Here is a 17,698-nt window from a genome sequence, read left to right on the forward strand (position 1 = left end):
CTCGCAGCAATCCGTACAAAATAGTAGTTTCAAAAAAAGCGGAGCACAGAAGAAACAAATTGCCATCAATCTGGACGCTGCAGCGCATCTGAGGCAGGGAGGCTGCATAAGCGTGACAGGAATCCCTCACCACTTCATGCTTTGAATTCTGCATGTTCACTCGATCACGGTTTTTCAAAATCATAATTAATAAATCTTGCTGTTTTGTGGTTAAATACAGCCATTTTAGTCAAAAAATAAGCATACGTAAGCAAATTTGTACGTATTTTTTGCCTAAACGGGGCATTTTCAAGCATAAAAATGGCTAAATGAAGTAAAATACAAATATAATACCTTCAAAGACATTGCGATATGTAGTATTCTACGCTGGTCACTAGTTGGCAGTGGTGTGACTGCAATGTTAGGTGAGACACACAAGCACCAGAACAAAACGCTCGCCTAACACGAACTGCTGTGGCGGCCATAACTCACGGTGATCTAAAACTCGAGTCGCAGCCCCCGACATCACTTCCTGTCCGGCCCACCATGCAGCTCCCCTAGCACTGGGACCAAATCGACAGCAACACACACAAGCACGCGTCTTATTTTCTTGTATTATGTCTACTACATTGGGTAATAGGAGTGTGAAGGTGACTATAGGGGTGCTATTTCATGTCTAGAGGACTCTAATAATATTAAAAAGTGTATTTAGAACGTTGTTAACAAGTTTGTCGTACATTCTCTTATTATGTCTACTACACTCCTGATCAAAATCTTGATCAGCTGATAAACAGCCTATTTCAGTGTAATTGTTGTTTTCAATAAATGACTTTTTCAAAGTGCTTTTTGTCTCACTCCCCCTTCTTGTTTTGCATATTGTAGCTCTACTTAAAACCTCATTAAGATCCAAATGTGCAAAATGATCATTCTAGCAAGTTTTCAACTGGTCTTAAGATTTTCATCAGGAGTGTCTATTGGGTAATAGGAGTGTAAAGGTGACTATAAGGGTATTATTTCACGTCTACAGGGCTCTAATAATGTTAAAAAGCATTTTTAGAAAGTCAAAAAGGTTTTCTGTGTCTTATGTCTACTATAATGGGTAATAGGAGTCTAAAGGTGACTACAGGGGTGTTATTACATGTCTAGAGGACTCTAATAATATTAAAAAGTGTATTTAAAAGGTTAAGGTTATGTCTTATATGTCCTATATTCTCTTATGTCTATTATAAGGCTGCACGGTGGTCTAGTGGTCAGCATGTTGGCCACACAGTCACAGTCAGGAGATCAGATCAATCTACGTTGGGCATTTCTGTGTGGAGTTTGCATGTTCTCCCCGTGTGTGTGTGTGGATTTTCTCCGGGTACTCCGGTTTCCTCCCACATTCCAAAAACATGCATGTTAGGTTCATTGGCGACTAAATTGTCCATAGGTATGAATGTGAGTGTGAATGGTTGTCTATATGTGCCCTGCCATTGGCTGGCGACCAGTCCGGAGTGTACCCCTCCTGTCGCCCAAAGTCAGCTGGGATAGGCTCCAGCATGCCCCTGCGACCCTAATGAGGAGAAGCAGTATAGAAAATGGATGGATGTCTATTGTATTGGGTAACAGGAGTGTAAAGGTGACTATAGGGGTGTTATTTCACGGCTAGAGGGTTCTAATAATGTTAAAAAGCATATTTAGAAAGTAATAATAAGGTTTTCTATGTCTTACATGTCTTATTTTCTCTTATGTGTACACTTCTTTTCCTTTGGGCTTTTCCCTTCGGGGGTCGCCACAGCGAATCAATTGCCTCCATCTAACCCTGTCTTCCGCATCCTCTTCTCTCACACCAACTACCTTCATGTCCTCTTTCACTACATCCATAAACCTCCTCTTTGGTCTTCCTCTCGGCCTCCTGCCTGACAATTGAGTAATAGGAGTGTAAAGGTGACTATAGGGGTGTCATTTCATGTCTAGATGGATCTAATAATGTTAAAAAGCATATTTAGAAAGTGGTTAACATGTTCTTTTATGCTCTAACTACCACAATATTCCATTTAAGAAATCCTACTTGGTGAAAATTCACTTACCTTGGTCGGGTCTGGAACCAATTAACCACCATAAAGGACTGATACACTTTCTCTTGGAGATAAATAAAATATCTCTATTTAGCTAGCTAGCTAGCTAGCTAAATAGCTAATGATGTGAATGAATGGCCAGTCATTACAACTGCGTCCAGTAGATGCCATGGTAAGTATGCTTCCACTTGCAAGCCGTTAACTAGCTTGACAACACCGTGCAAAAGGAACCCAGGGCCATTAAACAAAATGACACAACGGATGAAGAATGATCATTCTACGTTGTTGGGCGGAGGAAGACTGCTGCAACAGGAGACTCGCGTCGCAGCAGTCTTCCTCCATCTATGCATGTAAACACTGTGGAACACACATGCAACAACAGACAAGAGAGAGCGTGAAGTGATACGAACAGAGAGGGAATAACGCAGAGCGACTGAGATGCAAATGTATTCCTCTTTTGAACGCATATTCATGAGTACGTTTACAGGCAGTCACATTACCCTACCGTAACCGGAATAATGTAAACACCAATAACCCTTTTGAAAAACCGGAATATGCTCATATACCGTTTTTTCAAAACCCAAATATTACCCCAATATTCCAATTACAATGTTAAATACTTTTGAGAAATGAACATTTATTGCTTCAGTTACGGCCTACACACACTATTATCCCATACATTAACATTACATTCCTGAAAAAAAATTCAAGAAATGCCAATAATATCGTTTATCAGCAATAATTTGTAGGACAATTATCGTCCAGTAAAAGCTGTTACCGTGACCTACCAAAGGCCTCACTAAATGTGTGTTGATGTTTGGGCTTGCATGAAGAAAGTGATTTTTTTTTGTTTTCTATTGTATCCTGGAATGAAGTCTTTAAGATGTGAAAAGGTGGGAACCTCCAGGATTGCCCCTTGAAGGTGTGTGACATCAAAAGGTTCTCTTCAGATGTTCCACATGATGTGAAGATGAATGATTTTAGGATGGCAGCAGCGACGCAGAGAAAGGAAGAAAATCTGCCACTTTGCGTGGGAAATGGATTTGTCTCAGGGGGTCAATAAGAGGCTCCACGCAGGCTGGAATAGATGAAGGTGGCGGTGTCGTGTTGCCCTCGGGGATCACGCAGCAATAAAGGCGCTCAGTGACTATTTGTAAAAGTGAAAACCAAAATCTTCATTTTGTTCATGTCAAGAAGGTCTGACAACCACAAACATACAGACACTATTTTGGAATCCTGAGTCACCTGGACCGAAAAAAACAAAATCTGGCAGTTCCAACCTAGTCAAGAAATACTACTGACGCGCGGCAGTAGACCACCACAACGTATACCTTTACATGCGTTGGAGAAGTATGAACGTTACCATCTGGAACTAAGTCAAACATCTAACCTGAAAACTGGGAACCTCTGGTTTCTAAACACTGTCTAAAAAGGATTACTGTCATCCCTCCTTCATGCTGGTTAATTGCTTCCAGACCAATGAAGCAATAAGTTCATTTCCGTGAAGTAGGACTCCTTATTTATAATTGGAATATTTTGGTAGACGTGAAATAACACCCCTATAGTCACCTTTACACTCACCCAATATAGTCAACATAATAAAAGAAAATAGGACATATAAGGCATAGAAAACCTGTTTACAACCTTTTAAATACGTGTTTTAACATATTTAAACTATATTTTAAATAACAACCCCAATAGTCAACTTTACACTCCTATTACCCAACATAGTACACATCAGAGAAAATAAGACATCCTGTAAGACATAGAAAAAAACTGTTTACAACCTTGTAAAGACGCTATTCAACATTAGAGCCCACTAGATTTTAAATAGCCTTATAGTCACCTTTACACTCCTATTACCCAACATAATAGACATAATAACAAAAAATAAGACATAGAAAAACTGTTTACGACTTGCTTTTTAACATGATTAGAGCCCTCTACACAGAAAATAACACCCCTATAGTCACCTTTACACTCCTATTACTCCTATTAGTAGGCGTAAGAGAAAATAAGACAGACAACATAGAACACTTGTTTATGACCTTCTAAATATGCTTTCTAACATTATTAGAGCCCTCTACACAGAAAATAACACCCCTATAGTCACCTTTACACTCCTATTACTCCTATTAGTAGGCATAAGAGAAACACTCCTATTTACACTCCTATTACCCAATATTGTAGACATAAGAGAAAATAATACATATACGACATAGAACACTTGTTTATGGCCTTCTAAATATGCTTTTTAACATTATTAGAGACCTCTAGACAAAAATAACACCCCTATAATCACTTTTATACTCCAATTACGCAATATAATAGACATAATAAGAGAAAATATGACATATTATAGAGTTACGCAAGTTAGTGTTGGGAGAGTTCCTTGTTATTTTTTTTTTAAACTTCCTGTTCCGGACAGTACTTCCTGTGCTGCCTATTGTCTTATGAATGTAAGATTACTGACACTTAATGACCAGTGTGGAACACTACATATCATCCCAATGTCTTTGAAAGCACCCTCTGAATGCCTTAAATTTTTATTTGACTTGATTTTGCCATTTTTACTGCTTCATTTCAAAATGTTTCATTTAAGTGAAAAAAAACAGGCATATTGTTGGACCAACGATTTGGCCGTATTTGACCGCAAAACAGGATGATTCATATATTTTTGAAAAAACGATATTGAGTGAAGCTGCGAAATTCGAAGCGGAACGTGGCGAGGGATTACTGTACACAATGTTTTTTGTATTATTTTCCTGGGAAATTGTATATTTTCAAATGCAAATGTTGACAGGTATGCATCGACGTCTAGCTTAGCAAGAGGGGGTTTTGGAGAGGGAAGAGCGTGAAAAAAATAGACACTTTTATGGGTGTCTGTCGATTGCCCCGGGAATGTTTGCCATTCGCTGGTGGTCCTGGAGGGAACCCCCCGTGAAAAGCAGTGATAGTACGGCTGTGACTGAATGGACAGGCAACTAGAGCGAGGAGAACTCTACCAGACAACTTTATATCGGATCATCACATTGTAGAATTGTTACAGACACAGGACATGCAATGTCAGAGGAGGATTCTGATTGGCAAACAACACTTCCACAGTACACTGTACGTTCCTTCCACAGGTCTACGTCAACTTGACTAACAGGCCACTATTTGTGGGTCCATGTCAAGGCATGAGCTGCACTTCAGTCTGCAGAGAACATTCTGCGTACAGCTTCCCTGGTACAGAGAAATTCATGATTATCACGCGGCCGTCAGCTTTAATCTATTCTTCAGCCAAACTGTGGTGAGCAGAAAATTCATTCACAGTACAGCCAATGTTTTACGGCATATTTTAAAATTTCAAAAGCGTCACAAGTGGAAATAGAAGTTAACCACTGTTGAAATGGCTGTCCCTCTCTGGCTAACGTGAGTAGCTAAACTTTGCCAAATCACTACCATAAGTTGACAACAAATGCAACTGTAACATAACGTAGTGTGTGTGTGTGCGTGTGTGTGTGTGTGTGTGTGTGTGTGTGTGTGTGCGCGTCTTAGCAGTGCCTAACCCAGACAGACAACACCTTAAAAGGGTCCCTCACATGATTCATCAACTTTGCTTAAATATGTTACATATCGCTTGTAATTATGCTCTCCATTGTTCCATTTTTGAAAGCAAATAGTACATTTCCAAAAATGACAGAGTTGATGGCGCCAGCCCATAACAAGCTAGCTCTCGCCAGTCAGTCTCATTTACGGAAGTGACGGCATCACTCAGGTAAATAAACATGGTGGTGTTCGAGACAGAGGATGTTTACAGTGATTATAGCAATGATTTGAACCATGTGTCAGTAGTTTTTGAGGAGATGCAATAGAGAACATGGAATTAAGCCTTAAGACATGGAGTTGAAGATCAGTCGCCTTCAAAACACAGACTGGGAAGTGTAAATTCCACTGGAGTTGCTTATCCTTCAATTATTGCTTTAAATCGGCTTCTTAAAGGGGTCTTTATAGCCTGTTCTATTTTATATGTGGCGCCGTCACCACCGCTGTTACCGGTGGCCGCCCCCCACAGGAAACATATGGCTGTGAAAATATGTTTATATAACATGTATAATGCTTTGCAGCCTTGTCGCTATCGTGGAATAGTGTTTAGAAGACACGATGTAAACAAGACATGACTTACTCTGTTTTTTTTCCTGTGTACCATTGGAATGGCATCCTTTTTCAAAATGCGTTTATAGCGTTTCAAGCCGAGCGCTTCTTGTAAAGGTGTTACTTCGAAGCAGTCATCAGTGAAATGATCACTGCAGAGAACAGAACCAGAGGTGGGCGTACGTCTGGCTCTCGTTCTCTGCACCTGCTTCAAGCGATTGTTGTCTTTAAACCTTCATCTTTTGGAAAAGAAAACAAACTTACAGTATCACTCGGATATTGTGAACATCCAGCAGCAACACAATATTTTGGCACAACAACTATTTGGATGAAAAATATACTGAACCAAGTCCACCATCTACCTCCACAAGGGTTTGTTACTATGGCATCGCTTCCAAAAATGAGGCTGAGCTGCAAGAGCTAGTTTGTCATGGCTGGTGCCATAAACTCCAAATTTTTGCGAATTTACAGTTCGCTTTCAAAATAAGAAAAATGCAGAACAAACAAAATATAACACATTTAGGCAAAGTTGATGAATCACGTCAGGGACCCTGCAAGTGTTACTTTTAATGACCAAGTCATGCACAGGTGGTCTTCTGTCAAATGTTTTTGAACATTTATTTTCATGCAAATATTTTTGTTTTATATAGCTGAAGAGATGGAATAGGATATTTAAGGCAGCGTGATGAGGGAACACAAGTGATGCTCTCACGGCTGCAGGAGATGCAGAGGAAGTAGATGTGTGTGTGCATGTGTGCGTGTTTGTTTATGCTGGAAGGCTTTAATTTCAGCCTCTACTCTCCACTTGGAGGAGGTGATCAGTTATGGTGGACATTTAATGGCGTATTTGGGCGGCAGCCAGCACTTCAGTGTGACACATAAATACGCATAAACAACACGTGAGAGTGTGCAACAATATCTTTCACACTTTGCATGTGAATAAATGCATACACACACGAACACACACAGAGTGAAAACATGACATTATGGAAATGCCTCGTCATACTAACAAATAATAATGAAAAAATAATAATGAAACTGCTCCAATTACCAATTAACGTCACCACTCAATTCACCGCAGTTTCCTATGGTCAATAGACAATTACCGAGACCACAAGAAGGCCATACAGTTCCTTTACGGTGGTTAATTGGTTCCAGACCAGACCGCGATAAGTGAATTTCCATGAAGTTGGATTACTCACTTATAAATGGAATATTTTGGTAGTTAAAGCATAGAAAAGCTGTTTCCCACTGCTGTTTTTAATATTATTAGAGCCCTCTAGACATGAAATAACACCCCTGTAGTCACCTCTACACTCCCATTACTTTTTACATATAGGAGACATTAAAGAAAATGAGACATTAAAAAACTGTTTACGAACTTCTACATATGCTTTTTAACATCATTAGCATCCTCTAGGACATGAAATAACACCCCTATTACCCAAAATAGGAGAAATACGACAAACTAACTCCTACTACCCACATAGTAGACATAGTAAGAGAAAATAAGACATAATAGAGACTCACACGTTAGCGCTGGCAGCGTTCCTTGTTATTTTTTTTACTTCCTGTTCTGTAAAGTATGTGACGAGTGGAGATGGGGTTGGGGCCCCAGAAGCAGAGGCAGGGAGCTTTAGACGTAGTTTAACACTTTAATGCAAGTGTGCAGGCAAAATCCAACAGAGTAACAGAAGGCGATGGTGCAGAAAAGGCAAAACTAAGAGTCACCATGAAATAGTCCAAGAACACAATAGAAGGAGCTGGCTGGGTAGCTGGGTAACAACTGGGCTAGCCTGGCTAAAAACCAGAAACAGGGAATAGGCTGGCAGCGTGGTAGGAGTCCACGTGTGAGCAGGCGGCGGTTGTCAAAACCAAAGAACCAGCAGCGTCCAGCTGTAAGCAGTCAGCTTAAATGGATGGCGAGTAATCAGTAACAGGTGTGCCCAGCGTCCCCGCCTCCAGCCCGCTCAAGGTGTGACTGCAAGGGAAAAAAACACAGGCCAGGAGAAGGCAGGAACTAGAGCAACATAGAGCACGAAGACCGGTCACTGACGAATGTGACAGTACCCCCCCCTTAATGGACGCCACCTGGCGGCTTACCTGGCTTCTCAGGGAATTGACTATAAAAGTCCGAGAGAAGAGTGGGGTCCAGGATGAGAGACCGGGAGATCCACGAGCGATCCTCAGGGCCGTACCCCTCCCAGTCCACTAAATACTGGAAACCCCTGCCCCTTCTTCTCACATCCAAAATGGCCTTGACCGTAAATGCTGGGTGGCCGTCAACCAACCTGGGAGGAGGAGGAGGCACCTCCGGAGGGCTAAGGGCGCTGGAGGAGACGGGCTTCAGGAGGGAGACGTGGAAAGCCGGGTGTATCTTGAGGGATTCAGGGAGGCGGAGCAGGACCGAGGAGGGGTTCAGGACACGTTCAATGGGGTAAGGGCCGATGTATCTGGGTTGAAGCTTCTTAGATTCGGTGTGGAGAGGTAAGTCGCGGGATGATAGCCACACCCTTTGTCCCGGCTTGTACTCAGGAGCAATCGAGCGGTGGCGGTTGGCTAAACGCTGATTGCGTGTAGAAGTCCGTGCGAGGGCAGCTCGCGTGTTGCGCCAGGCCCGGCGAGCGCGGCGCAGGTGTGCATCAACGGAGGGGACTGCCACTTCCGACTCTAGCGAGGGGAACGCCGGGGGTTGGTATCCATAAGCCACGTGAAATGGAGAGAGGCCCGTGGCAGCGCTGATAAGGGTGTTGCGTGCATATTCGATCCATGGTAAGTTGAAGGACCAGGAGGCGGGTTGTAGATGGCAGACGCAGCGGATGGCGGCCTCCAAATCCTGGTTGGCTCGTTCAGTTTGACCATTGGTCTGGGGGTGATAGCCTGAGGACAAGCTGGGCGAGGCTCCAAGGGATTTACAGAAAGCCTTCCAGACTGCCGATGTAAATTGCGGTCCCCTGTCCGAGACCACGTCCAGGGGGATACCGTGGAGTCGGAAGGCATGGGAAACAAGTAGGTCCGAAGTTTCGAGTGCTGAAGGGAGCTTGGGGAGTGCGACGAAGTGAGCCATCTTGGAGAAGCGGTCCACTATAGTGAGGATGACTGTCTTGCCGTTGGATGGGGGTAGTCCTGTAACAAAATCCAGTGCAATGTGGGACCAAGGGCGGGAGGGGATGGGAAGCGGCCGGAGAAGGCCCGCCGGGGCCTGGTGAGACGACTTGTTCCGGGCGCAAATGGGACAGGCGGCCACGAATTCCCGGACATCAGCTCGAAGGGAGGGCCACCAGAATCGCTGCGACAGGAGGAACGTGGTGCGGGAGACTCCAGGGTGGCACGCCATCTTTGACTCGTGTGCCCACTGAAGGACATCGGGGCGAAGTTTCGGGATGACAAACAGCCGGTTAGCAGGGCATCCTTCAGGAGCAGTGACTTCCTTGATAGCGTTGGCCACCTGCTTCTCAATATCCCACTGAAGGGCACCAAGAATACGGGACTGTGGGATGATAAATTCCTGGCGGGGTTCCTCTGGGAGAGGAGAATGTAGTCGGGAGAGAGCGTCTGGTTTGCTGTTCAGAGAGCCCGGGCGGTAAGTCAGGGTGAAGTTAAACCGGGTGAGGAAAAGGGCCCACCGTGCCTGTCGGGGGTTGAGGCGCTGGGCCGCGCGCAGGTATGCCAGGTTCTTGTGGTCCGTGTGCACAATAAAGGGGAGCTCCGAGCCCTCCAGCCAGTGCCTCCACTCCTGCAGCGCTAAGATAACGGCCAATAACTCCCTGTTGCCAATGTCATAGTTGTGTTCCGCAGGGGTCAGGCGACGAGAGAAGAAGGCGCAGGGGTGCAGCTTCTGGTCGGTGGTCGAGCGTTGGGAGAGGACGGCCCCTACGCCTGTGTCAGAGGCGTCAACCTCGACGACAAATTGAGAAGAGGGGTTGGGGTGAATGAGCACAGGAGCAGTAGTAAATAAAGATTTTAGCTTAGTAAATGCTGAATCAGCCTCTGGGGACCATGTAAAAGGGGTTTTAACAGATGTGAGCTTCGTCAAAGGTTCTGTGACACGGCTGAAGTTTCTAATGAACCGACGATAGAAGTTGGCAAAGCCTAGGAACCTTTGAAGGAGCTTCCTTGATGTAGGAACGGGCCAATCGACCACAGCCTGAATCTTGGCCGGGTCGGGACTAAGTTGACCACGTTCCACAATGAAGCCCAGGAAGGAAACTGTAGGGGTGTGGAAAGAGCACTTCTCTGCCTTGACATATAATTTGTTTTCTAGTAGCCTTTGGAGGACCAACCGAACGTGTTGAATGTGTTCCTCAAGTGAGGAGGAGAAAATGAGTATGTCGTCTAAATAGACAAAAATAAATCGGCCAAGCATATCCCGAAGGACATCATTTATAAAACTCTGAAAAACGGCAGGGGCGTTGGTGAGCCCAAAGGGCATGACTAAATACTCAAAATGTCCGAGGGGAGTATTAAACGCAGTTTTCCATTCATCCCCCTCTCGGATGCGAACCAGATGGTAGGCGCAACGGAGATCGAGCTTGGAAAATATTTTAGCAGTATGAAGGGGGTTAAAGGCAGAGTCCAGTAATGGCAGAGGGTATTTGTTCTTAACAGTAATATCATTGAGTGAGCGGTAGTCGACACAAGGTCGTAGAGATTTGTCCTTTTTATCAACAAAAAAAAATCCAGCAGCTAATGGTGACGAGGAGGGGCGAATGAGGCCGGCCGCAAGAGAGGTGGAGATATATTGCTCCAAGGCTTCCCTCTCAGGTTTGGAGATGTTATATAGCCGAGCGGATGGCAACGCGGCACCTGGGAGGAGTTCAATGGCGCAGTCATATGGCCGGTGAGGAGGAAGTGACTGGGCTCTCTCACTGCTAAATACCTCCCGAAGGTCGTGATAAACAGGGGGAATGGAGGAAAGGTCAATCTTTTCAGGTGGCCTTACATGCGCGGGCGAAGAGCGTGGGCATGCGGATTTAAGACAGTGAGAATGACAGAAAACACTCCAGTTAATAATGGTAGACTTAGCCCAGTCAATGTGTGGGTTATGTTTAAGTAGCCATGTAAGCCCGAGCACAACGGGTGCCGCGCGGGAGGGAATGACGTAAAAGTGCATAGATTCAAGATGATTACCTGAGATACGGAGAAAAAGTGGAACGGTTTGGTGTGTAACGGTCGCTAGGTGGCGCCCATCAAGGGTGTGCACTACTTTGGACACAGGTAATTTAGTTACAGGAATGCTAAATTGTGTAACAAAGGACTCGTCAACAAAGCTATCATCTGCTCCGGAATCAATGAAAGTGTAAACATCTATTTGTCCGTCAGACCAGGAGAGTGTACCTGGGAGTTGTAGTCTGCCCGCCGTGTCCGATGAGGAAGTAGTGCCAGGGGGCGTGTCCATGGGAGAGCGTGGAGGGCTGGGATGGGAAGCTTGAGTGCGTGGGCTGTCGGGGCGGACGGGACAGCGGGAAATGGTATGACCATCCTGGCCGCAGTAGATGCATAGACGTAGAAGTCTACGTCGGTTCCTCTCGGCGGGTGTGAGGCGACTTCCTCCCAGCTGCATGGGCTCGTCAAACCTTGGTGCCGGAGGAGAGTCGAGAGTGGACTGCCGAGGCGGGTTCTGGTGAGCAGGGTATCCGCCATGGCCGTGTCCAGGAGTTGAGCGTCCCTTGTCCGCCTTGCGATCGTTGAGTCGCTTCTCAATGCGGATCGCCAACGCGATGAGGTCATCGAGGTTCGCAGGAGCCTCCAGAGGGATCATCTGGTCCTTGATGGTGTCGGCGAGCCCGTCGAAGAAGACGTCTAGCAGAGCAGGGGCGTTCCAGTCGCTCTCCGCCGCGAGCGCGCGGAACTCGATGGCGTAATCCATTGCGCTGCGGCGTCCCTGCCGTAGGCGTAGCAGAGAGCGCGCCGCTTCGCGGCCGGGGGGGGTCCGCTGGAATACCTGTTCCATGGCTTTGGCGAAGGCGGCGTAGGATGAGCAGATGGAAGATCGGCGACTCCACTCCGCCGTGGCCCACGCTCCTGCCCTTCCGGTTAGGTGGGACGTGACGAAGGCGACCCGGGCTCGCTCGGAGCGGAAGGCTGCCGCTTGAAGCTCGAAGTGTAATTCACATTGAGTGAGGAAAGATCTTACGTCGCCAGAATCTCCGGAGAACCTTTCAGGCTTGGACAGCAGCGGGCCGCATGCAGGTGAGTTGGCGTCGGACGTGGGTGGGAGGTCGGTGGGTGTTTCTGAGTTAGCTGGCGGCGCCGTGGCTGAGGCGTCGTGTTGCAGGACAGTCAAGACAGCGGAAAGTTGAGCCTCCAGAGCATGCATACGGGCGTCTTGTCTGTCTGACATGTCTTTTACACATGCACCCAAAGCGTTTAACTGTTCTTCCTGCTTGCCCAGGCGTTGCGCCTGGTGGCGTAGTGCCAGTTTTACGGGCTCAGACTCTGCGGGGTCCATAATCCTCTTGGCTGGTTCTTTCTGTGACGAGTGGAGATGGGGTTGGGGCCCCAGAAGCAGAGGCAGGGAGCTTTAGACGTAGTTTAACACTTTAATGCAAGTGTGCAGGCAAAATCCAACAGAGTAACAGAAGGCGATGGTGCAGAAAAGGCAAAACTAAGAGTCACCATGAAATAGTCCAAGAACACAATAGAAGGAGCTGGCTGGGTAGCTGGGTAACAACTGGGCTAGCCTGGCTAAAAACCAGAAACAGGGAATAGGCTGGCAGCGTGGTAGGAGTCCACGTGTGAGCAGGCGGCGGTTGTCAAAACCAAAGAACCAGCAGCGTCCAGCTGTAAGCAGTCAGCTTAAATGGATGGCGAGTAATCAGTAACAGGTGTGCCCAGCGTCCCCGCCTCCAGCCCGCTCAAGGTGTGACTGCAAGGGAAAAAAACACAGGCCAGGAGAAGGCAGGAACTAGAGCAACATAGAGCACGAAGACCGGTCACTGACGAATGTGACAAAGTACTTCCTGCAGTGGCTATTGTCTCATCAATGTGACATTACTGACACCTAGTGACCAATGTAGAATATTACATATCATCACAACTTGGAATGAATCTTTGTATGCCTGTTTGTATTTTACGTCATTTAGCCATTTCGTTTCGGCAAAAAAAGGCACAAAATTTGCTTCAATATGCATATTTTTGACGAATAATAGGCCCTATTCAACTACGAAACAGCATGATTCCTGCTTTGTGGACTTGGAAAAGGCATTTGACCGTGTCCCTCGCTCTGGGAATACAGGATTGGTGCCGCTACGACGTGCCATTGGGTCCTTGTACAACCGGAGCAGGAGCCTGGTTGGCATCGCCAGCAGTAAGTCAAGCCTGTTTCCGGTGAACGTTGGCCTCCGCCAAGGCTGACCTTTGTCACCGATTCTTTTCATAATTTTCATGGACAAAATTTCTAGGTGCAGCCAAGGTGTCGAGGGAGTCCAGTTCGGTGGCCTTAGGATCTCGTCTGCTATTTGCAGACGATGTGGTCCTGATGGCCTCATTGCGCTGTGACCTGCAGCGTTTACTGGGACGGTTTGCATCTGAGTGTGAAGCTTCTGGGATGAGACTCAGCACCTCCGGAATCTGAGGCCATGGTTCTCAGTGGGAAAAGGGTGGGTTTCTCCCTCCAGGTTGGGAATGAGGTCCTGCCCCAGGTGGAGGAGTTCAAGTATCTCGGGGTCTTGTTCACGAGTGAGGGAAGGTTGAAGTGTGAGGTCGATAGGCGGATCGGCGCAGCATCTGCAGTAATGAGGTCGCTGTACCGGACTGTCGTGGTGAAGAGAGAGCTGAGCCGGAAGGTAAAGCTCTCAATTTACCGTTCGATCTATGTTCCCACCCTCACCTATGGTCATGGGCTTTGGGTCGTGACGGAACAAACGAGATGGTGGATACAAGCGGCTGAAATGAGTTTCCTCCGTAGGGTAGCTGGACTCACCCTAAGAGACAGGGTGAGGAGCTCGGTCATCCGCTGCTCCTTAACATGGAGAGGAGCCAGTTGAGGTGGCTCGGGCATCAAGTCCGGATGCCTCCCTGGTGAGGTGTTCCGGGCATGCCCAGCCGGGAGAAGGCCCCGGGGCAGACCTAGGACACACTGGAGGGATTATGTCTCACAGCTGGCCTGGGAACGCCTTGGTGCCCTCCCGGTGGAGCTGGAGGAGGTGGCCGGGGAACGGGAAGTCTGGAATTCCCTACTGAGACTGCTGCCCCCGCGATCTGAACCTGGATAAGCGGAGGAAAATGGATGAATGGACAGTAACTAATCATTCATGCTGTTTAATGGTTGATTACAACCAATTACTAGGAAAAAAGTATGCATATTTAATCAAATTTTAAAGATTTTTTTCCTAAATGAAGCATTTTCAAGCATAAAATAATGTCAGTAATGTCAGTAATGTTACTTTAATGTTGAGTGAGACACACAAGCATCAAGTGGGCAAAAAAAATGGCTTTTATTGGAGCCTTGAATAATCTCACAAAAGGCACAATAATGCCCAACACGGCCGTAACCCGCACCAAGCTAAAACTCAACTCTGAACCTCCGACATCCCTCCCTGTCCGCCTCCCCACTCAACTCCACTAGAATGGGAACACATTTACAGCAACACACACGAGCACGAGTGTAAAGGTGACTATAGAGGTGTTATTCCATGTCTAGAGGGCTCTAATAATGTCAAAAAACATATTAACATATTATTATGTCTACTACATTGGGTAATAAGGGTGTAAAGGTGTTAATTCATGTTTAGAGGGTTCTAACAATGTTGACAACCTGTATTAGAAGGTTGTAAACAGGTTTCCTATTTGGGTAATAGGAGTGTCAAGGTGACTATAGGGGTGTTATTCCATGTCTAGAGAGCTCTAATAATGTTAAAAAGCATATTTAGAAGATCGTAAACAGGTTTTTATGTCTTATTGTCTCTTATTATGTCTACCATACCATGTCTACAAACAAGTACTGTAATATGACATTTGTAACATGAGCATTTTAACACTTTGACTTTACACTGATCCCTATTGGCCGTGCTGACATTGCACTTTCACACGGGCGCCACGCAGGATAGGTGAGGCCGCTGCTCTTACAATGTGAGGCTACGCACCTGCGTACGTGTGGAAGGACAAATTAGCTTCCAAACTGCAGAGTTCATGAAAGTTCATGACGATGACTCCCTGAAAACAAACGCCTCCACCCTTCATAAACATCTGACCATTGCTGTCCATCTTCTCACGCGCGCACACGCGCACACACACACACACACACACACACACACAGAGTATCAATGGGCTCAGACAGGTGATCAGGTGAGTGTCAGTCAGGGTAAAAGGTTCGGGTGAGTACAGGAAGACATTTTCAGCAGCACAATGGACAACTTGGAAGACGGGGACCCGAGTTGAGTTGAGTCGGAGAGGAAACGTTGCTTCATCAGCTGTTTCCTTGCATTGTTCCTCCCCGCCTCCACATGAGGAGAGAAGGAAAAAACTTGAGCCAACAGGCTGAGCTCAGCACAGATCACGTGTTCCAATCCAGCAAGAGGAACATCAGTGCATGGATGCTTGAAAGCTGAGCAGAGTCCATCAGGTGCGAATGAGACACTTGTGGCTCACATTTGTTGGAAAACAAAATGGCAAAATGAGCCTTCTTCCTAATGATGACCGCTGGATCCAATAAATGGTGCAGAAAAAAAGCCTCCAGTGGGTCACAGCAGGAGGAGGAGAGGGCATAGATGGAGATGGAATAGACTGGATCAAAAAGGAGATGGATGTCAGCTCAGACTTCACCATGAGGAGATAAAAATAGAAGCACAGCGTCACCTCAGCTCGGCCGCTACGGATCATTTCAATCAATTAACGTGAAGTCTGAAGTCTTTCATTGGACTTGAACTCTCACAGAGCTGCCCGACAGCAGCCCCATCAGGACCACTTTGCCACCAGCAACGAGGATGATCCCCTTTGGCCTGTCAGAAGGTTCAGCATGTAAACTCAAAACTCAATGTTGGGAGACCACTAGTCTGCCACCTCACACACAAGAAACTAAACTACAACCCAAACCATTCGGTCACGACAGTAATCCCTCATTTATAGCGGGTAATCGGTTCCAGGCCCGACCGTGATGAGTGAATTGACGCTAAATAGGATTCTTTATTTATAAATGGAATATTTCCAAAGTTAGAGCAGAGAATATATCTTTACCACCTTCTAAAAACACTTTTTAACTCATTCAATATCAAAGATGTAGTAGTAACCCAACGCCTGATCCCAACAGCGTATTCATACATCTTTTGGGTTTTTTTTTTGCAGGAGTGGCAGAAAAAGGTGATGATGCAACTCCTCTCTAATGGATTTCAGTTTTAAGCCATAAAAAGGACCTAATGGTGGCAGAAGTGCTTTTGACAAGAGGTCAATCATGTGGACAGAAAAAAAACACACATGACAGGAAGGGGGAAGTGAGAGAGCGTGGAGAAGTGTAGCGTGCCATAGGTTACGTATTGTAGGGACATTTTAACACATGCACACGCACATGCGTGCACACACATACTGTAGTTCAGTTCCAAATGTGAAAACTGTAAATAGTTCATGGTGTTATATTTGTAAATAAATTGTTATTGTGATGTAAAGCAACCCCTTGCTTTGGGTTGCTTATGTCGGTATCGTTGTTTAGATATTTGAACAAAAGCAAAAAATATTTGAGTCAAAGTGAAAGTTTGTACACAATATTCTGTGTGCCTTGAAAGATCACTCAACATTTTCTAATATGACTGAAGGGGTAGTCTTTTGACAAATGGCTGTTATTGAATGAGTTAATATTAGCATATATCTATTAGAGCCCTCTAGACATGAAATAACATCCCTATAGTGACCTTTACACTCCTTTACACCCAAGATAGTAAACATAAGAGAAAATAAGACATATTAGGCATAGAAAACACATTTACAACCTCGTCTAAAATCGCCGGTACTGAAGGGGTTGTCTTATAAAAATGGCTGGTGTTGAATGAGTTCACATGATTACAGCCCTCTAGACATGAAATAACACCCCGATCATCATCTTTACACTCCTATCACGCAATATAGTAGACATAAGAAAATAAGACAGTCAGAGAACCTGTTTGTGACCTTCAAAATATGCCTTTTAACATTATTAGAGCCCTCTACACATGAAATAACACCCCTATAGTCACCTTTATACTCCGATTATCCAATGTAATCAAGCAGGAACTGAGTGGGAGGGCAGACAGGAAGTGACATCAGGGGTTCAGAGTTGAGTTTTTGCTTGGTGTCGGTTACGGCTGCAACAGTAGCCCGTGTAAGGGATTATTGCGCCTGTTGTGAGATCATTCAAACCAGCAAGAAAAGCCAAGTCTGGTGTTTGTGTCTCACCCAACATTACAGTAACATTACTTATTTGTGTTTTACTTCATTCAGCCATTTTTATGCATGAAAATGTGTCGTTTAGGCAAAAAAAGCAACACATTTGTTGAAATATGCATTTTTTTTTACTAATAAATATCATATTCTACCACAAAACAGCATGATTCATT

The 17,698-nt window shown here is 45.5% G+C and overlaps 1 protein-coding gene across 4 annotated transcripts in view; it reads right to left on the reverse strand.

The window, feature by feature from the left end:
• Positions 1-17,698, reverse strand: part of cadps2 (Ca++-dependent secretion activator 2) — a 182,381-nt gene that overhangs the window by 142,643 nt on the left and 22,040 nt on the right. The window lies entirely within an intron of this gene.

Source organism: Dunckerocampus dactyliophorus, chromosome 5, assembly GCF_027744805.1.
Source record: "Dunckerocampus dactyliophorus isolate RoL2022-P2 chromosome 5, RoL_Ddac_1.1, whole genome shotgun sequence".
NCBI classification, from domain to species: Eukaryota; Metazoa; Chordata; class Actinopteri; order Syngnathiformes; family Syngnathidae; genus Dunckerocampus; species Dunckerocampus dactyliophorus.